At 32.5% G+C, this 23,357-nt stretch overlaps 2 protein-coding genes and 1 pseudogene across 2 annotated transcripts in view; all 3 read right to left on the bottom strand.

Moving 5' to 3' along the window:
• LOC125870580 (peptidyl-prolyl cis-trans isomerase FKBP15-1-like) overlaps nt 1-23,357 on the bottom strand; it is a 1,082,853-nt gene that overhangs the window by 491,105 nt on the left and 568,391 nt on the right. The window lies entirely within an intron of this gene.
• Nucleotides 1-23,357, bottom strand: part of LOC125870566 (U-box domain-containing protein 9) — an 841,044-nt gene that overhangs the window by 262,544 nt on the left and 555,143 nt on the right. The window lies entirely within an intron of this gene.
• Nucleotides 20,319-21,362, bottom strand: LOC125870579 (protein PHLOEM PROTEIN 2-LIKE A9-like; annotated as a pseudogene).

Genomic DNA, 23,357 nt, shown 5'->3' with positions numbered 1-23,357 from the left:
TATTTTATTTTTTATCCAAAATTTAATCTCTCTCTTCTCTTTCTCTCTCCAAGTTCATATTTTGTTTTTTCCTCTCTCTCACCGGGAGGCACCATTTTTCATATTAAAATATCAATCAAAGCATCTTAAAGACAATAAAGGAGCAAACCAACAACTAGTTTTCACCTTAATTATCAATGCAATATCTACTAGAGATAGAATGAAATAAGGTAGCACTTAAGAAACTAAGAACTAACATAAACAATTTAAGGAAGAGCTTAATAGATTCACACCCAAATTGTGACCATATTAGCAATAGATGAAAAATTCAACATAATTGAAAATAAGTATTTGAATAAGGTATTTAAATCTGGATACTATCAAGAATTTCAAACAAATTTAAACACTGATTATTGATAACAAGTCTATTCCTTAAAATAAAAAGCGAGTAAAAGACTAAGCAACACACCCTAATGTAACTAGTTAAACACCAATTGATTCATAAAATGTTAAGCTAACACAAGCCTCCATTGTTGAGCATTGAGGTTAAAACAAGAGACAAGATCCAAAACTAATAAAAAGTGCTAAACATCGAAGTTAAATCTAAACACCTTTATTTAGTTAACTAAATTAGGCACACATAATCGATAAAAAACTAAACACAACACTTCACATCAAATTAAGAACAAACAGTTAATATAAAAACTAAGAGAACTAAAAGGATTAGAACGGAATACGAATGTTACCTGGTTCTGGGCAGCGAACCAAACGACGAGTTTGACGAAGACGATTCCACCACCTTTTTCAACTCGAACAACCACAAAAGTCACAAAATTTTGAACTATTGAACCAAGAATTCCAAAACTTTAGGGTACTCTTTGGTCTCCAAAAATATGTCCCCCTGAACAGTGAGCAAAACAAGGGTATTTATAGGGAAGCTTCTGGGTCGAATTTGAGGGGAAAAACGATGTGGGACTGCTGTGAATTCGAAATTCTTTGAGAAAGTGCCTGGAAACCTCGAATTGTACTAGAGAGGGTAAAATTGAGAGAAAAAGAATTGACAAGAAATAAGAAGGACGAGTTACCGTTTGAATTCGTATGCCTCGTTGGATAAGAAAGGACGAATGGGACAGCTATATGAGATTGATGTTCCTCACCGAAAATTGGATAAACTATGGCTAGAACTCATTGGAATTGCTGGGTTCGCGTCGTTCTTCTTGTGAAGGAGAAGAGGAACGCGTGAGGGAGAGAGCGTGAGTTCTGGAGAGTAGAAAGAATAGGAAAAATGACTGCGTAGAATAGAAATCTAGGACAATAGGGAAATAATTAAGGGTGTGGGCTGGTTTATTGAGAAATTAGGCTTAAAATTGGATCCAAATAAATGTATTTCATTGAGAAATTGAATTCGAAGAATGTGGTTTGATGCAAATTAAAATTAATTAATCGAGCTTCTTAATTTAACAAGATAAAATAATTACTTTGAACTGAAAGATCGACCGTACCAATTAATTCATGAATTAGTTAATAATTTTTTAAATTTTTTTTAGAGAAATAAAATATACTCAATTAAAACACTATTTTTTGGTAAACTGATTTTCTCAAATATTCAATTAAAATGAAAAAAAATTAAAAAATAAAAATAAAAATAAATAAAATAAAAAATAATATATATATATATATATATAATCTATATGAAAAATGGTAAAATGTCTTGAAAAATGATTTTGAAAGTATTTTTTTTTTCGAAAACATTTATTTCAAATTGAAGAAGCTTGAAAATTTATTAAATTGTGGAGGGTCAAAATTGGGTGTCAACAACTGTCCCTCGTTTGCTTAGGATCGATGAAAGAGATTCGAGACAAACGAAATTGACGAATCCAATTTTGTCTGACCACTAATTCATCTCTTCGGAACGGCGAACGGTAAGGATCTTTTGAAGAATTATGGCTGGACCCTGGTATTGGATTTCCTACATATCTCAGGTTACATGAGAACTCAGGCCACTTGTAGTTCAAAAGACGCTTGATTTTAAGCACAATTTTGAAAGAATGCAAAAGTCATTTCGATGTTGAAGTATGGAGAGACCGAAAAGCTCGAGAACGGAGTGATGACAGAATTGTTGGAGTACAATCGAGTTTTCAATATTAAGTCCGCCTACATGTCCCTAAACTTTTGAAATCAGACTGTTTGTAGTTCGACTCAATCGGTTGAAAATGAAATCTCTTATGCAGAAATAACCTTTAGCTTAACGATGAGTGAAAACTTAATTGAGTGTGGAAAAGAGGCTTGCAAACATCTCAACTATGAATGTGGGTCCTTCAAACCCATATGTAGGAACTTACATGGGCATAACTTCCAAAACTCTAGGTGTATTGTCACTCGAATTTGAAAATTTTCCTCCTGTGAGAGTTGAAAATTTCACTGAAGGCAAAACTGAAACTATTAAATCCCAAGAAATAACCATACGCCTTAGGATAGGGATGTTGTTTGATTGTGGTGGAAGTCGTTCCTCAACTCGCGTCCTAAGAGTTTGATATTCCTCTTTGGACTATGTCCCAGTTCGCTGCTAAGAAAAATTCCACGTTGTGTTGCGTCCTATTTTGACGTAGTCCACTTCGTGTGTTTCAAAATCTGGAGAAAATTGTCAGTAGAAAATGTAATATAAATACAAATATAATTTGTGCAAACCTGGTTTAATATGTCATACTGAAGAAGATGACGATCCAATTTCAAGTGTATTGCTCTTGAAGGAAGTGGTGATCCAAAGTGATGTGTCAATTTAAACGAGGTGATGATTCAATAACATAATATAACGTGTCACTTTTTAGGGAGGTGACGTCCCGACATGTCATTTTTTAGAGAGGTGATTTCCCAATATAATATAACCTTGTGCTTAAGGGAGGTAATGTCCCAATATAATAATAATGTGTCACTTTGAGGGAAGTAACTGTTCAATATAATATAACGTGTCACATTCAGGAAGTTGACGCTCGAATAAAAATTTAACATTTCACGTGAAAGGAATTGAAACGCCAGTAATATAACTTGTCATGTTGAAGGAAGTGACACTCCAATAATAATTTAACGTATCACATTGAAGGAAGTGACGCTCCAATAATATAATATGTCACATTGAAGGAAATGATGCTCCAATAATATAACGTGTCACGTTGAAGGAAGTTACATTCCAATAATAATTTGACATATCACATTGAAGGAAGTGACGCTCCAATAATTTAATATGTCACGTTGAAGGAAGTGGCGCTCCAATAATATAACGTGTCATGTTGAAGGAAGTGACGCTCCAATAATATAACGTGTCACGTTGAAGGAAATGACGCTCCAATATAATAATGTATCACATTGAAGGAAGTGATGCTCCAATAATAATAACATGTCACGTTGAAGGAAGTGACGCTCCAATAATAAAACCTTAATGATAAAGAACAACTCTTAAAAATAGGGAGTAAGGTTATAACATAGTAATTTGGTTTATCTCTTGTAATTTCTGAAACTAGTAAGATCTGTGACTGTCTAAAAAGGGTTGTTCTTGCGCTCATAAAGATTTTGTTAATAGATAACAAGAATTAACACATGTCAAGACTTTTGAACACATTATGACAATTTCGTAAGCATAGAGAATGCGGGATTCTGGAATAACGCTTGAGAACTTTTAACGTTGAAACAAGGCAATAATGGCCAATTAGGGATGTCACATAAAACGAGTCCCTACTTTTAGTCTAAAATCTCTTATTAAAGAGATAATTTTCTTGAAAAAGAATATCTGAAACTTGAAGTTGAGCGGAGATTTTGAGAACTCTGAACTGTTTCAAAAAGTTGCCCCTGTTTCCTGTCCAAGGGTGCTTAACTGGAGCAATTTGCAAAAAATGAAGAATGGCTGATTCAAAAACATGCCCCAATTTCCTCTAAGGTCTGTAATTTGAAACAATAGGAAGACCAAATCCTTATATAGGATTGCCTACGTATCTTGCTGGAACAAGAAATCAGGTCTGGCTAGTTCGAACTTGAAACGTAAAAAAAAATTAAAGAGAACATAAGATTTGCCATAAAAAGGCAAGAGATTTGAAAAAATGAAAGACAGTTTTTCAACATAAAATAGAGGATAAGAGTCAGCTTGGATTGGATCCTTGGTGTAGGAAATCTTTCATGATAACATCTTTGAAAAGTATTGATTTATGTCCCTCTTCTGGTGAATGTCTGGACTGATCCTTCAAAGATTGAAAAGACCCTTTTGGAATTTTGACTCCAATTCTAACGACACCTGTAGAGTTCAGATGTAAGTAGTAAAAAATAAACTTATCAAAGTAAAAGAGAAGTTTTCAAATAAAGTTTTTCGGCTTATATTGGTCTGGATGACATCTTATGGTCTTCTCCATTGTGCCAAGCTATTCCATTTGTAAAATTGAGAATGTGTAAGTCACAATAAAGTGAAAGGAAAAACTTTAGAAGATGAATTAAGAGTAGAAATCATTTGAGCTATGACGAGGCAAATGTGGGTCCAATGATGCCTTGTAACTTTGTAGTTCTTGCATCCAAAGAAAAATTCTTAGTTTCAAGAGACTGATTCATGTTGGCTTTTCCTTGCCATCCAGATGCTCATTTAACGTCTGGTTTACAAGCTTGTCTGATCTTGAAATGTCGTTTGATGGAATATTTGAGGAACCCTCCTAAAAAATTCTACCTCGATTTGAAACATAACATAACATAACTTTTGAACTTTCTGTAGTTTTTAATTGAATTTTTGAGTGAATCACAAAAACTCTGCCCCAGTTGCAACTCTGAAGTGATCCTTGATTCTGGCTTGTTGGAAAAAGTTCTCTTCAAACGAATTTTGAGATCCTCTCAAAATGCTGCCCCATTTTCCATTATAAAGAAAAATAGAAATCTTACGGGGAACATGACAGAGTCGATGTGGCGCCTACGTATCCAGTTGAGCAGGAATCAGGTCAAACGTAGTTCCAACATAAAGAGGAATCGATATATTTTTGACAACGTGATCGAAGCCAGTGAAGGCCACCTAACGTATTCCACTAGGAAAATCAGGTCAAACATAGTTCAAGTACAAGGAAACATTAAAAGGGGATAAAGGGGTGACCAATGCCGACATAGGCTGCCTACGTAGCTCATTCTTGAGAATTCAGGTAAGACGTAGTTCATTTACATATGAAAGACGCTTAGAGAGGAAATCAAATCCAAACAAACGATTACAAAGAAAACACAATGATAAAAGTACGATTATAGGAAAATAAAGCAACAAACTCCAAATGCAAGACTCAAAGATGCCAAAAGTGCGACTTTCAGAAAAACTTGCTTCTTCTTCACAACTGGTTACGCCAATTACTACTCCTTGTGCTTGGGTAGTGGATTGGTGTTCACATTCGGTGGAGCATGTGCAAGTTTTACCACCTCGTTGTCAATCAGATCTTGAATTTTGTGCTTGAGAGTGATACATTTCTCGATATCATGTCCAATAACTCCTGAATGATAAGCACAACGCTTATTTGGGTCATACCACTCGACTGAAGTATTCACAGTCTTTGCTTCCACTGGATGGAGTATTCCTGCCTCTTTCAATTCCCAAAAAGTTGAGTTAGTGTCTCACACAATGGAGTGAAGACTCGGGGAGGCTTTTTCTCAAAATTGGGACAAGGTGCATTGTTTCAAGGATTTTGCATTGGCCGTGGAGAATAAAATGTTGCTTGATTGTTGCAAACATAGTATCGTGAATCGGGATAGCTTGGAGGTGGTTGACAGTTATATGAGGTAGCTCCTTGAGTCGTTAACATCATAACTTATTTCTTTTTTTTCTTTCCAAAAGGAACCAGTTTGACAGACCTTATTAGCAAACTGAGATGAGGTGCAACTTGTTATTCTGCCAATCTTGAGACCGTCTTTAATCATTTCTCCAGCCTTGATAACTTCAGCAAATGTCTTTCCACCCATTGTCACCATTCACTCATAGTATTCTGAGTCTTGATATTGAATGAAGTAGGTGATCATTTCTGATTCCTCCATAGGTGGGTGCACCCTAGCAGCTTCTTCCCTCTAACGAATGACATATTCTCTAAAGCATTCAATCGCCTTTGGTTTTAGCTTGGTAATAAAGATTCTATCAAGAGCAATCTCAACATGAAACTTGTAGTGATCCACAAAAGTGTTCGCTATGTCATCCCAAGTACGTCATTTAGTCACATCTTGCTTTGAGTACCACTCCAAGACTTTTCCAGACTTTGATTGAATAACTTGATTATTATCCCTTCGTTGTTTCCAACGTCAATCAACTTTTCACAATAAATTTTCAAATGGAAGAAAGGATTTCCTGATCTACTGAATTTTTCAAACCTCGAAATCTTGTAACCGGGTGGAAGCTCAACTTCAGGGAATGTGCATAACTTTTCATATCTCACACTCTGGCTACTATCGAATCCACGAAGACCTCTCATAACATCCTCTAAGCTTTTCATCTTTCTATTCATCATTTCAACATCAATTGACTTTGCATCATTTTTAATTTCAACATAGTGATTAACATCTTGGTGGTAAAACTCCTGAACCTTGGTAACAGATGGAGCAATGACATAAGTGTACACTAGCGGAGCATGATGTGTTACCGTTGGAGCTTTTGGAGGAGCAAATGTGTACACAAGAGGAGTATCCTGAGTTGAATGAGTGAGTGAGGCACTTTGAGTTTGTTGAAAGGTGGTAAAATGATCTTCTTGATTGAGCTCACTTGAAGTCGAAAACGAAGGTGGCATGGGACCATTTTGGCGAGCATCATGTGGTAGGTTCTGAAAAGCAGCTTGGTATTGAGTTATCAGGAGATTTAGTTCACCAATTTATCGCTCTAAACGAGCAATGACTTTCATGGGTGATTCCGTTGCTACCGAGGCACTAGGATTGGCCGCGACAGATGAAGTGAGGATCATTTCGGATGAAGTAATTGTGTTGATAATGGAATCCATTTTTGAATGAGTCCTCTTAGTAGTCCAAGTAAGAAATGAAGAGTTTGTAGAAATTTCCTTCACCTTAGACCGTGTAAAATATGGATGTTCTGCTAACGAGAACTTTTGTGTAGTGAGCAAGTTTGATTACCAACACAAATCAGTCTCATCTTCAAAAAACAACTCAAAAAATAAGAGAGTTAGTCCATTAATCATAATAATCAACCAAAGTAACATATAAAACAAATAACATTTGTTTTGCTTAAAACAAATTAGTCCAAAATTCGAAGAACAAAATACTCTAAAAGGGTGAGCAAATGGGAAAACTTTGATCATTCTGTGAACTAAAATTTTAACGAAAGAAATGAATTTGAACAAAGCAAACTATATAATTTGAGTAAAGATTCAAATGTTGACTTTTTGTAAGGTTCAATTAAAAAGCCCTTTTGAGAATAAAGACGTCTTAAAATTAACATGAAATTGACGGAATATTTAGTAATGCCGACTAGGTAGGTGTGGAAAAGAATTTTCAAGAACGATGAGGTAAACATGAATTTAAGTGATGACCCAACAATATTTTTGAGGATTTAACGAACTCGAAACAGATTTTGATAATGGACTCAAAGAGTAATTCGAGAGGGATCAAAAACTGACCTTATATGCCAAACAAGGTTTTGAGACTTCGGAATAGAATAATGGATCAATCATGTTTGAAGCAAAACTTATGTATAGAACACATAAGTCAAGCAAGCACAAATGAACCAAAATTAGTAACATTTAACACACAAACAAAATATAACGCCTCCTAACATACATGTGACCTTTTGAGCCAAAGGTAGGCCTAACATTTGAAGGATGTGTATATCGTTTGTAAAACGTTCCATTGCCCCAAAATATTTGTACAAGCCTTATGAATAAAATAAATGGGGATACATAATAGAGGAGAGGGAAATAAATATCAGTTCCACGCAGAGGTATAATGAAACTAAACTAAGCTTCCATATGAAATCTTCATTCTCAAACTTCTTGATGCTTTTGAATTTCTTCCGATTGAGGAGGATCTTCCTTTGACTTCAACAAAGAAACTACCTATAAAATAAAAACCTAACCCTAAGGACAATGGCACGCACAAATCGACATACATATCCTTCAAATTTAACAAATAGGTAGATGATCGTCTTGTATTGACCGAGGATCAATTCGACACAAGGTGGTCTTCTAATGGGCCTAATACACCTCGTGTATTGGGTCATCTTAGGTTAATACACCTAAAAAAACATTTTGGTTTCGCTCTACACTAATTGACTAAGAGTGGGTTTTGAAACGAGACATGGTTACCCGAGTTGGACAAACTACGGGGTGAATATAATAAACGACGTTGGACGACCACGAATCAACTATTCATTTATTACTTCCGAAAGCAAGGTGTACTTTTCTCAAGGCACAGCTATGGATAGCCACGTAACCGTCCTTTCCTAATGCATTTTATTTGTCATTTGACGGAATTGTATGACATGAGTTGCAATGACAATAATATATTCAAAATTTAAACACATAATTGAAAAATAACAACTAATACAAATAAATAGTTAGCCAAATAATAAAATCCTTTTGGTTAGAACCTAGATGAATCCCCAGCAAAATCGTCATCTGTTACGATTCGATTTCGAAAACTAAGGTTCCGAAACCGTTTCGCTACTTTGGAAATTTGATTAATTAAAGAAAAATAACAATTTGAAAATCGCCACTTAATATTTTAGGAAAAATTAAGAAAACCATTTTATAAAGGGGGTTTTGAAAGAGAACATTTTAAACAAAACCAAAGTCGGGTAAGGGTTTAGGCATCTTAGAGAATCCGCTGACATATGGTTGATCGACGGATTCAAAAAACTTGGTTAATTTTTAAAAAGGAAACTTAAATTACTTAAAAATCTTATTTTTTGAAAGAAGGAAATCTTTTGATACTTATACATTTGTATTATCTCAAATAATGAAATAATTCAAATGTTAAAGTGTCAAAATAAATTTGTAACTTAATAATTTATCCGAGTCAAGTTTTTGAGTCGAATAATCAACACAATCACTTTGACGTGAATTTGAAAGCTAAATACTAACTATGAAAGAATATGGATAATTCTCAAGTTAGTCTTGAAGCTTAGATTGCCTAACTTAAAACGGGTTTAAAAATTTTAAATATTTAAAGCAAAATGAGTAAGAAAATAGAAAACTTCCCCAAAGATTCATCTGAATTAACAAAATAAAAGTTAGAAGTTAAAGGCAATTATCATGAAATCACAATATAAGAGAAACAAAATACGAATAGAACTTGGATAACTTTAAGTCCACTTGCTGCTGCTGGCACTATTTTCGAACTCTTTAAGTATGAAAAAAATGCTATTTTAAGCCCTTTTGGACTACTAGTTCCCTACTCCATGTCTAATTAGGTTTAGACCCAAAAGATTTATCTTTTCAGCTTCTCTGGAACTATCGTAACCCTGTCATTGAGCTGTTACCACTGATTTGAATTTTAACTCGAAGATATTAGTTTCTCCTTTGTGCCTTTGGCAAAGGTCGACTCAAAGAAAGGAAGATGCAAAAGAGGGAGTCCAATTGGACTCGAACAAGAAGGCTCATGTTAAATAAAGAAAGATAAGGATTAACAAATAATTAAGAAGGGGACAACTGTTAACTTTAAATAAAAACGATATTTAATAATGCAAGTTTAATCTACTCGAAGTAAGACAAACCATAACTATAATTTCAGTCACAGAAAGAATATCAGAAAAAATAAGTGAGGAAAGACAACAAATATTTTATCAGAAATCTTAAGAGTTGCATTTAGAATTACAGATTCACATTGGTAAAGAAAAGATCAGAAGGATGAAGGGAAATATAGTTATTTGGTTAACACATGGGACATTTGGCCAAATAATATAGATACACCAAGATATGACAACTTTAGAAAGAATTAAGTTAACCCTCTAAGAGAGGCAAGAATACCAAACGTAAATCTAGCTATCTTCACTTAGAAAATAAAATACTCATGACAAAGTTCAAGACAACTGAAAAGGAAGAATAAATTTACATCATATATTGCCACTAGAATACTATCCCATATTAAAATCACGTGCCTGACCTAAAGGATTTAAGGCAAAAATCTAAAAGAAAAGAGACAACCAGCAACTTAAAGGAAACAAATGCTAAATTATGGAAAGAAAAAACATGGCCATGGAATATTGTAAAGGGGTACACAACAATGGATCAAAGAAACTAAGGCAGAAACTAAAGACATTTTCGTATTAAAATATCAATCAAAGCATCTTAATTATCAATGCAACATCTACTAGAAATAGAATGAAATAAGTTAGCACTTAAGAGACCAGGAACTAACAGAAACAATTTAAGGAAGAGCTTAATAGATTCACACCCAAATTGTGACCATATTAGCAGTAGATAAAAAATTCAACATAATTGAAAATACGTATTTGAATAAGGTATTTAAATTTGGATACTATCGAGAATTTCAAACAAATTTAAACACTAATTATCGACAACAAGTCTATTCTTTAAAACGGAAAGAGAGTAAAAGACTAAGCAACACAACCTAATGTAACTAGTTAAACACCAACTAATTCATAAAATGTTAAGCTAACACAAGCCTCCATTGTTGAGCATTGAGGTTAAAACAGGAGAAAAGATCAAAAACTAACAAAGAGTGCTAAACATCGAAGTTAAATCTAAACACCTTTATTTAGTTAACTAAATTAGTAATACATAATCGCTAAAAAACTAAATAAAACACTTCACATCAAATTAAGAACAAACAGTTAATATAAAAACTAAGAGTACTAAAAGGATGAGAACGGAATACAAATGTTACCTGGTTCTGGGCAGCGAATCGAACGACGGTTTGACGGAGACGATTCCACCACCTCTTTCAACTCGAACAACCACAAAAGCCACAAAATTTTGAACTATTGAACCAAGAATTCCCAAAACTTTAGGGTACTCTTTGGTCTCCAAAAATTTGTCCCCCTGAACAGTGAGCAAAAGAAGGATATTTATAGGGTAGCTTCTGGGTCGAATTTGAGAGGGAAAACGATGTGGGACTGCTGTGAATTTGAATTCTTTGAGAAAGTGCCTGGAAACCTCTAATTGTACTAGAGAGGGTAAAATCGAGAGAAAAAGAATTGACAAGAAATAAGAAGGACGAGTTACCGTTTGAATTCGTATGCCTCACTGGATAAGAAAGGACGAACGGGACAACTATATGAGATTGATGTTCCTCGCCAAAAATTGGATAAACTACGGATAGCACTCGTTGGAATTGTTGGGTTCGAGTCGTTCTTCTTATGAAGGAAAAGAGGAACGCGTGAGGGAGAGAGCATGAGTTTTGGAGAGTAGAAATAATAGGAAAAAGAAGCGTATGAAATAGAAATTTAGGACAATAGGGCAATAATTAAGGGCGTGGGTTGGTTTATTGAGAAATTAGGCTTAAAATTGGATCCAAATAAATGTATTTCATCGAGAAATTGATTTCGAAGAATGTGGTTCGATGCAAATTAAAAGTAATTAATCGAGCTTCTTAATGTAACAAGATAAAATAATTACTTTGAAATAAAAGATCGACCGTTCCAATTAAATCATAAATTAGTTAATAATTTTTTTATTTCTTTTTTAGAGAAATAAAATATACTCAATTAAAACACTATTTTTTGATAAACTGATATTCTCAAATATTCAATTAAAATGAAAAAATAAATAAATAAATATATATATATATATATATATTATATTATATTATAAATATAAAAACATATAATCTATATGAAAAATGGCAAAATGTCTTGAAAAATTATTTTGAAAGTATGTTTTTCTTCGAAAATATGTAATTTCAAATTATTTGAAATTGAAGAAGCTTGAAAATTAATTAAATTGTGGATGGTCAAAATTGAGTGTCAACAGGTAAAAGTGTGAAAAACCTTAGTGTTGAAATTTTATAGTTTCGCCGTGAAATGTGGAGTTTGAATCGCCGCCTTGAAGTATTGGCTCGTCGTGTTGATGCCTTGGATACTGCCGCTCTAGGTGGTGGTGCCGGAAGTGTTGACAGCAGTGTTTGTGCCAGTAATATTATGTAGAGTTTCTTTATTTTTTTTTATGAAGCTTTAAATTCCGTTTAAGGTTATATTCACTATTTTATTTTAAGTTTTTATGTACCGTATTTTTTTAAATTTGTATTTTAATTTAGTCTTCTCTTTTATTTACGTTTATATAATGATTCTTGATGATGTTTTATAATACATGTCAAAAAAAATAAAAATCACACAAAAATTAAATAAATCAATATACTTATTAAATATAGGGTATATTACATGATAATATTGCTTTATGTAATTATCAAATATTAGATGATATAGTTTCATCGTAGTATTAATATCACAATGAATTTCAAATTTACGAGTAAAATTTACAAAGAGATGTTAAATGGAAGAAAATGGTAAAATCAATCAAAATCTAAACAATTAATGCTAGTCACTTAAAACACATCAGTTGAAAAGCTTACAAACACTTGAGTGTTTGTCTTCCCCAAGTTAATAACTTTAAAAGAAAGTTTCGAAACACTTCCCAAAGACAACTAGTAGTGAGAATTCTTATTTCATACAGAAAATAGTGAGTCTTACCAAATACGTAGTTCATTTTTTTACACAAGTAACAATATATTAACGATTAGTTAGTAATTAAAAGTTCTAAAAAATATAATTAATTAAATTTTCACGTAAATTTTGATTTATTTAAGTGATTAATTTCAATTTTCTTACAGTATAATATAATTGATTAATTAATCGGATTAATTTGTCTACAAAGAGTGGTAGAAAATTCAACTCTTCTACTCTTGTCAAAGTGGTAGGTATACTCAAGTAGTTTTAATTAGAGTGAACAGCTACAATAATCTCATTCACTCATTTTGGTTCCTTCTCCTTTTATTTTTCATGTAACAATTTTTGGAAAGCAATTATATAGTGAAAAATTTAAAAGTAATATTCAAATATTTAATTTTTTTTGTAAAAAAGGGATGAAAAAAATAAACAAATTTCGTTTCGTGATTATGAACAAATGTTATTGCAGCGCGAATGGTTAAAGCTTAAACGATTAATCAATAGGTCGTGAGTTCGATTCTAGGTTAGGTCTCTCTGTTTTATTTTTTATTATTATTATAAACATAAAATTGTCATTTCTATTATGAGAAACTATTTTTTAACACACGTAACATTTTATTTTCTTACCTTCTAATAAAATTGATTAATTAATGAATTTGGCTTAAAATAGAAGAGTGAAAGAAAATTCAACTCATCAAATCAAATCTTTTCAAAATGCTAGGTGTACTCAAGTAGTTCTCTTAGACTTGAACAACTAATAATACCATTCCGTCCGTTCCCGTTCGTTATATTTTATTTGTTGATTAAAAATTGAATAGGAATAAATTTATTTCCCATGAAATTAATAATTAAAGATTTGAAATAATTAATAATAAAAAAATATTAATGATTAAATTAATTAATTAATTTTATTTTCTTAACTTCTAATAAAATTGATTAATTAATGGATTTGGCTTAAAAAAGAAGAGCGGAAGAAAATTCAACTCATTAAATCAATTTTTTTCAAAATGATAGGTGTACTCAAGTAGTTCTCTTAAACTTGAACAACTAATAATATCATTCCGTCAGTTCCCGTTCGTTATATTTTATTTTTCGACTAAATTTTTTTGATATAGGAATAAATTTATTTTGCATGAAATTAATAATTAAAGGTCTGAAATAATTAATGACAAAAAAATATTAATGATTACATTAATTAATTTATTTTATTTTCTTAAGTTCTAATAAAATTGATTAATTAATGGATTTGGCTTAAAAAAGAAGAGTGAAAGAAAATTCAACTCATCAAATCAAATCTTTTCAAAATGCTAGGTGTACTCAAGTCGTTTTCTTAGACTTGAACAACTAATAATACCATTCCGTCGGTTCCCATTCATTATATTTTATTTTTCAACTAAATTTTTTTGATATAGTAATAAAAAAAATTTCCCTGAAATTAATAATTAAAGGTCTGTAATAATTAATAACAAAAAATATTAATGATTAAATTAATTAATTAAATTTTATTTTCTTAACTTCTAATAAAATTGATTAATTAATGGATTTGGTTTAAAAAAGAAAATTGAAAGAAAATTCAACTCATCAAATCAAATCTTTTCAACAAGTGGTAGGTATACTCAAGTAGTTTTAATTAGATGAACAACAACAATAATCTCATTCACTCATTTTGGTTCCTTCTATTTTATTTTTCGAGTAACAATTTTTGGAGAAGAATTATCTAGTGAAATTTGTAAAAATAATATTAAAATATTAGTGAGTAAATTAATTAATTAAATTTTATTTTCTTACCTTCGAATAAAATTGATTAATTAATTGTTTTGACTTAAAAAATAAGAGTGAAATAATTAAAGTTATGATCACACTAATTTGCAAATTTACTTGGATAATATTTACAAACTTAGAGAACACCACATTATTATACTAATTTTACCATTTGCTCCCAAGTTTCTTTTGGACCCAAACCGGTCACATTTAGCTCCAAAATTTTGACTATAAATAAAGACTCCTGCTAATTGTATTCCTCACACTCAAAACATTTCAAATAATCATTTTACACTAACTATGATAAAATATGGAAAACTGCCAAACTCCTGATAACAAACGAAGGGCAATTTCATTCCCAACCTCTTCGGAGATTGTGAAAAAATTATATTACCTTAAACACGACTCGTATGAGAAGATGGAGGACGAAGTGGCGGAGTTGATGAAGCGGCTAATCGGATGGAAAGGAAATAGATGGTTAGAAATGGTGTTATTAATGGATGATCCACCCTCACCAAAACCTTCGAGATATACGAGAAGGTGGTAATCACCCAACGGTTTCACTGTTAGCCTCGATGGAGTTCATGAATTAACTCCCGGAGTTGGAGAGGGAAATTCGGCTGATGGTTGGTCCCAGGAGAAGAGGGGTTGCCAAAGAAATCTGCAGTTGTAGGTTATTTGGTAGAACATAAGGATGTTGGATGAGGTCCTTTTCAGTTGGTTTCTAATTTCGTTTTTTTTTATTTTGTTTGTATTTTATTTTCACCCATTGCCTAATGCATGATGCATGGGTGGAGTATGTAAATGTTTTTTGTTTTGTTTTAATGAGAAAAACTATTTTCACCTTCTAGGTTAGGGTATTGTTAAATTTACTAATAAAATTGAACATAGATCCTTATGAAAGTAAACAATGACAAACCTAAAAACCATTAAAAAACTTAGCCACAAACACACAGAAAAAAAGACATAAAAATTCCTAAGTAATGTTAGCCAACATAAAACCATGTAATTTCTTCATTAGTACTAGAACTGTAACAATGGTCACCTACCTCACCTTGATCACTATTCAAGACCATTTTGTGATAAGTAAATGGATGCTTAATTGTGCAACAAGGACTAGGTTTTAAATAAATAAACGATTCAAAACCCACGTTACGCTTAATAATGTCGAAGACGATTTCGACAATGCATTGTTAGTCTTCTTTGTTGTTGTGTTAGTTTCATCTTCCCAATAGTGTTTATCTCATCTCGCCTATATTCACCACCTAAGAAGATTAAGAATATGGCAAAATCGTATGATGCAGCGATGTGACCTCCTTTTGATGCTTTCTCCAGTAATGGTATTGCATCATCTGAATCTTCATAGCTGAAAAACAACTTCTAAAATACAACACATACCCGTTAGTTTAGAACGAATTTAAGGAAGCGAATACATCTGAAAGTAATTTAATATATGTTATTACCACACCTTTTCAATACATGGCTTCTGTATTTCCACATCGATGCACACGTTCATGAAATAATAGTATGTTTTGAACGTTTTTTATGTTCGGCGCATCAATATCTTAAGCAAAACATCGTCTAGCAAGAGTTTCTTGTAAACCCACCGTTCACATCCTATTTCATTAAAAAAACTTGCAACTGGAAAAAATCTATAGGTTATTAAACATGAATGTAAACAATTGATTTAAATTAAAAATTTACATACCTCAGTCTTAGATTTATTATATCTTTGCATGAGGCTGAAGCTACCCTTTCTACAATTTCATCAAGCAACCCTTATCAAATGATTCAAAAGAAGAACGTATCCTCTTCATTTCATTAATTGAATGATGATTTTCATGCTCTAAGATGTTACGATGCAAAGTGATGATGTTTGCCAAATTACATTTATAAAGGCAACAAAAATAATGTTTTCATGAAAAATATAAAAAATGGATGTTTAAAATAACACTTGAGTGTTTGTTATCCCTAAGTATGGATCATGAGGAAAAAGTTTTGCAACACTTCCGAAAATATTGAGTGTTACCACTATCAAAGAGTTCATATTTTTTTTTCGAACAATTTTTACCTCAACGTAATTTCACATAACAGAACCCTTCACATAATTGAGTAACTTGTTGTGAATGCGGATAGCTCATAGGCTAGCCAAGTTGTTGGGCCTGGGACTAAACCACAAAAAGGCCCAAAAATTAGACAGCCCAATGATAGATGTGCTTGGGATGCAGGTTGAGTAGAGTTTAAATGGTTTTCTCTACGGATATGGAGGATTATGCGTATTACTTTGTCACTTTGATCTTAAGAATATAAATTTCAAATATTGTTATCCCTGTATAATTAACCATTAATGATGAAAACCCACTTTAAAAAATCTATATATAAGATGTACGATTACAAATTACATGAATATTCTAATCAATTATACCACCACATCGACCACCTCTACCAGCCCTTCTACCTCCACCCCGTCTCCCACCACCCCTCCGACCTTGACTAGTCTCACCCTCTTGAAATGCATCATAATATGTTCTCGTCCACCTTCCACCACCTCTCTTATAGATATTGTCGCGAGCAGTCCTACATCTATTAATTAGAGGCCTTCCACGTGATCAGACTTCCCTCGGATTCCTAATGAATGTTACATCATCGTCCGACTCTGGATCACCAACGCTAGGGACTGCCATGTTGTCATTCGAATCATAATATGCATTGAAACTACCTTTCAAAACATTTTTGAAATCCACATATTTAGAATTGTTGTCCAACACAACATGACAATTCCTATCAAACCATTTCTTCAAGGAATTGTACTTTTTGTACTCGTCTATCATTGATGGATAGCCTCCTTGAAAGAATTTGTCTATGTGTGGACGAATTACATCTCTTCTCCACCGGCATAGTATATATATGTCGTGAAGAGTTTTAATTCTACGATGAGACATAGTCTTTAAAATGTGGCAGCAGACAACACCTTCACTTTGGAAGTTCTTGCAATTGCAATCCAGCTATTGGTTGTCTGGGTGATATTCCACAGTGTAAACAAATTGATTTCCATGAAAATAACTAAATATGGAATAATCTGTTACACTGTACTTCTCAACTCTCTTTACGACATTGAAGTCAGGGTGTTTTTCAATTTCACAGTGGTACAATCGCTTCAAATGCTTGGCTGCAAAGGCATCGTAACTAGTTTGAGTATAATGGGTTTGAATTTGCATATCCCAATCAAAACCACTACTAGGCGCCACATGTGTTTTTCGTGAGTCAGCTTCTGCTTGAAGTTCCTTCTCATATTTGAATCGCAAGGCTAACTCATATTGCTCAACAAACTACTTTAGAGAGCTTTGTCCGGAGATATAGCCATAAAAAAATGCATGCATTGACTCACTTCTTTGGGTGGACATCATGCCAGCCCAAAAATAGTGCTTCAAGAAGACGGGGACCCATTTTTCCTTTTCCAAATATAGATTATGAAACCATAGTCTATCCTAAAGCTCATATTTTTGAATGAAGGAAGCCCATTTTCCCTCAAATTCGTAGATAGTGATGCTGTTATAGATTATTGATTTAAATTTGGCCTTGGCAATCTTAAAGTCGAACACACCCTTAAGCTTTGCAGGCAACTTTGTCATGATGTGCCAAATACAGTACCTATGGATTGTGTCTAGAAATACCTCTGTAATTGATGCCTTGATACTTTCACATTGATCAGTGAGGATAGTCGTTGGAGGTATATTGCCCATTGCTGCCATCCAAGTCGAGAACACAAATTTGTATGTCTCAATATCCTCACCTGTGAGCAAAGCACAACCCAAAAGAATAGAGTGTTTGTGTTGATTCACACCAACAAACGATGCAAAAGGCATGCGCCAGTGATTCACCAAGTAGGTTGTATTGAAACAAACAACATCACTAAACTCTCGATAACATACTTGCAATGTGTGTGAACCCATACTACGTTGTGAAGTCTTGCAGCATTATCCGTATCAATTACATAAAAAAATTCATCGTCCTTCATCTACATTGAAGCAAAGAAATTTTGTATCACCGCAGCATCGCAAGCCAATGTCCTCATCCTCCGTTGTTGAAGAATGTAGTTTCGACAATCTTTCGGGGTGCATCTCATTCTATCAGGACCACCGACTTGGACTTCCAAAAGTCTAATGTTTTTGGCAGGTCTAATTTCTGCAATGTCATGCGCTTCAATCTCTTTAATGCCTTACTTGTCTTTCTGTGGCAACTAAAAAAAGTGACAAAGATGGTTCCAACTCATGGTTGTGCTCGGACGTAACTGTTGTAACCCGACATGAACTATCAGCCAACACAACACAATTAATTCTACATTTGCAATCAACCCTTTTACTTGAATTCTTAGCAGTTGATTTTCTACTCTTATCACAAGCAAATGAGACATACCTAGCGTATTCACAACCTTTCTTTTTTGAATTCTTTTTAATAACTCCAAAATCATTTAAACGACTATGTTCTTTATAAAATGCAAAAAGAGATTCAACACTACCAAAGACCATACCTACAACAGGGCCTTCTATATATTGTTGGTCTGATAAATTATCATCATTGATGGTATCTTCGTGTCCTCTCCGTCACTAACACTTATTGATTCCTCTTGCTCCGGTTGATTCATTTCTTCATAAAGCAAGTTAAGAAGACCTTCACCATCACTGTGCAAATATGATTCAGGCCCATCGTATGCACCATCAGAATCTTGATGATGTTCATCATTTTGGGACAACAAACTGTCATCCTTAACTAACCCCAAAACATTATTCAATACTTGGGTTAATTGACTATTTGGATCCATTTTATTAAAATTATATAAATCCAACAACAAAATAAAATCTCGAACAACAAATGGATCAACAAAATAAAATTACAACTAATGAGTGAAGTGAAGGAGATAAAATGAGTAAAGTAAGAAAGAAAAGTCAAAGGCGATTTTCTTTTTTTGAGGGAAGTTTAGGCGGTTTTGGAGCCAAAGGGTATTTTGGTCATTTACACCTGTCGTGTCAGATCCTGCCAAAAAAATGTCGTGCCATTTAGTTTTACTCTTTTGGAAAAAAGTGTTTTCTTTTTAGGATTTTCCAAAGTAGGGGTCCTAGATTACCGGCCATCTGACTGGGTGTCTCCCTATCAGCCGACTCTGCATATTCAATTTCTTTTCCTTTTTTTTTTCTTACTGTTTTGCTGTTCACTGGCATTTACGACGTCATCTGACGTGACGTCGTCATTAATTTGCTTTGACAGTTTACGGCGATCAGCAGGATTAGGCTTTGATTGATCTAGGGGGGTTCCTTTGCGGATGATTGATCCATTGGTGAGAGTCCCCTGTAGATTTAGAAGTTTTTTTGTATTGAAAAGTATTTGAGTCAAGATACTTACCTGTTTCGGCGTGGAATAATTTAACGTGTATACCTGTTTCCGCCTCTTAGATTTTCTAATTTGAGCTTTGTCTTTTATTTCGCCTCTGATTTCTATCAAACGAGACTATCTGCCACGGTTCCTCATCAGCTTTTGGACACTTGTTGCTTTGGCTTTGTGCTGGGAGGATTCTGACTTCCTTCCTCTGCTTTTCTTCCATTGACAGAGAAATTCCTTCCTCATTAACATATCCTGTTCTTGGTATTCAACTGATGGAGCTTGAGTGTTACTGGATTTTGAGAATGGTGTCCGGAGGAACTGGGGGGTTCGAAGCTTCGCTATTTCGGAGCATGGAGGATTGTTAAAATAATTAATCCAATTGCCAATTAATAGTTTCATTCATGATGTGCACAATATAAATTAAATACAAAGTTACAAACACAAATATATTTAAGAAAACACTCCAAAAATAAGAATTGAGATTTCCCTGTTTTAAATTTTGATTTACCAAATGAAAAAAAAATAAATTAACGTATTTCTATCTTACAAGTATTGTTCTTTTACTTGGCTAAATAAACTTCTACATCTCTGTCAAGTTTACATAATGAATTTTGAGACCTCCTTTCCACTTTTTGTTCCAAACTTCATACAATCCAAAATAAATCTTATCAGTTGTGTTCCCCTTCCCTTTTGTTATCGTAATACCTTTTGATATCATATTTTTGCCATGAATCTCAGTTGTCAAATTCACCTTTCTCCGTTGAGTATTATCTCCCCATTTAGCCATAAGATAAACTGGTGAATCACTCCATCCGAATGCGTCAGTCATCAATGACATTGTAAATCCAACGATGTATGATGTTTTCTTTGCTATATTAATATTGTCGATACAACCAATTACCTCCAACCAATTTACTTGTATAAGTTCTGCACCATCTTTTCTGTAATTCAAATATATTTAATAAAATGTTAGCATGCTGAAATTTCAAATTATGACATGTAGTTTTATAATCTAATTATAAGGTAGTATTTAATTTCTATAACTTAGATTTGGTGCATGCACCCATAATTTGTTTTGAAAGTCTCTTTCAGCTATATTACTGCATGCCTATATTAATTGCACTATTTGTATGTACAACAATAGATCAGTATAATTAAATTGATCTCAACATGATTTATATACTCCTATATATTGTCTTTCCATTATGAAAAATGTAGTCCTTCTAGAAAATCTTATGTTCAACTTCTTTATGAAATCAAAATATATCTCAAAGTTCCGTTATAACTTATAAGTATGTAACATATAATATATAGTTGGCAAAAATAAAATATAAAAGGTGTATTCTTACTCGTATTTGGGTAACTTCCAATAACGTTTATCATTTCCCCAAACAATATTAAGAGATTTTGGATAAACTATATAACCATGTAATCAACAAAAATAACACTACTAAATAACACAACTTAACATAACATAACATAACATAAACTCGATGAATCGAGCATAAGTAATAATGCAAGAAGCAAAGTAATATTGGAAGAAACTACTGCATGAAATTTCCTGCACCTTTTCTGTTTTAGAGAATGTGTGATTGCCTTGATAGTGAAAAGATTTTGACGTCATTTGCTATATAAGTCAAAAAATTATAAAGATTATGGAGATTTGAATGCCTTATAATAATTTTGCCTATAATAATCAGATATATATATAGAGATAGAAATGGAATCAACTCACACGTTTTAGCTAAGATCAATATCACCAATCAAATGGAATAACACATCAGTGTTAATATTCTAAAATATGTTGACACTCATTTTTGTAGAAGTATTTTAATTGAAGGAAACGTTGGGAAAATTGTATATAATAGCAAACTATTAATTCAAATTAAATGTTATAATCAAATTTGATTTAATTGTACCACATAGCAAACTATTGCTACTTCGCCTCTCTCCCTGGTGAATCTCATTCTCGCTGGGCAGTCTCGCTGGCCTCTCTCGCTTTTATACAAACACTGTATAAAATGTATTTGTGTTTGTATAAAGCGAGAGAAAATTGTATATATATATATATATATATATATATTTTCGTTCCCCTCTTCCAGATCTCGCTCGCCACTTTCCCATATCTCGCTCGCCACTCTCACACTGTGTTTGTGTTTGTATAAAACGAGAGAAAATTGTATATACAAATACAAATGCATATATTTTCGTCCTATACACTTATGATTATACAAATACAATCTTCCCCTGCCTAGTTTTCTTTTGTCTTTCTCTCTTTCTCACTTTACACAAACACAGATTATACAATTGATTCTTTTGTATATGTATACCGAAACAAATTATACAATTGCTTCTTTTGTATATATGTACAGTGAAATAGTCAGCTTCTTTTGTATACATGTATAGGAAAATAGTCATAGCAAACGTAAAGTTTGCTATGAAGCGCAATTATGCAAACTATAACTATAACATACAAATATGATTTTTGTGTTTGCTATATGTGAAATTTGAGCAACTTTCACATATAGCAAACACAAAAATCATATTTGTATGTTATAGCTATAGTTTGCATAATTGCGCTCCATAGCAAATTTTATGTTTGTTGTGGAGCTTTTGATTTGTATAATTCGCTACAAACATCCAATTTTATATAAATTGTTCAGTTTTGTATAAATTCATTTATACATTGTAATTTGTATAATAAGATCTGTATTTGTATAATTATAAGTGTGTAGGACGAAAATATATGTATTTGTATTTGTAGATACACTTTTCTCTCGCTTTATACAAACACAAACGCATTTTATACATTTTATACCGAAATATATAAAATGACTAATTGTATACTGAAAATAGCTAATTGTATATCGAATGATCAGATGGCAAAAAAAGGGATGTTTGCTGCGAATTACAATTAAAATAAACTATGGCTATAACATTTAATTTGAATTAATAGTTTGTTATTTCATACAATTTATAGCAAACATAAAAATCATATTTGTATGTTATAGCTTTATTTTGCATAATTGCGCTTCATAGCAAATTTTATGTTTGCTATGAAACTTTTGAATTGTATAATTCTCTATATACATCCAATTTTATACAAATTATTCAGTTTTTTATAAATTCATTTATACATTGTAATTTGTATAATAAGATCTGTATTTGTATAATTATAAGTGTATAGGACGAAAATATATGTATTTGTATTTGTATATACACTTTTCTCTCGCTTTATACAAACACAAACACATTTTATACATTTTATACTGAAATGTATAAAATGACTAATTGTATACTGAATCAGATAACAAAAAAGGGGATGTTTGCTGCGAATTACAAATAAAATAAACTCTGGCTATAACATTTAATTTGAATTAATAGTTTGTTATTTCATACAGTTTTCCCTTTTTAATTATTCCTTATGGGCTTACTCGTGAAAATCTGAATTAATCATAATGTCAAGGTGAAGCTAGTAGCTCGAATATTAGTTTGACCTAACTCAACAGTTTTAATTTGCTGGATCGTTATATTTGTATTGAAAATAATTATTAGATATATACAAAATATTAAATCCAAAATTCAATTATTATTATTTAAATATATCATTTTAAAATTC

This window comes from Solanum stenotomum, chromosome 7 (genome assembly GCF_019186545.1).
Source record: "Solanum stenotomum isolate F172 chromosome 7, ASM1918654v1, whole genome shotgun sequence".
NCBI lineage: Eukaryota > Viridiplantae > Streptophyta > Magnoliopsida > Solanales > Solanaceae > Solanum > Solanum stenotomum.
This window is presented reverse-complemented; position numbering and strand designations above follow the sequence as displayed.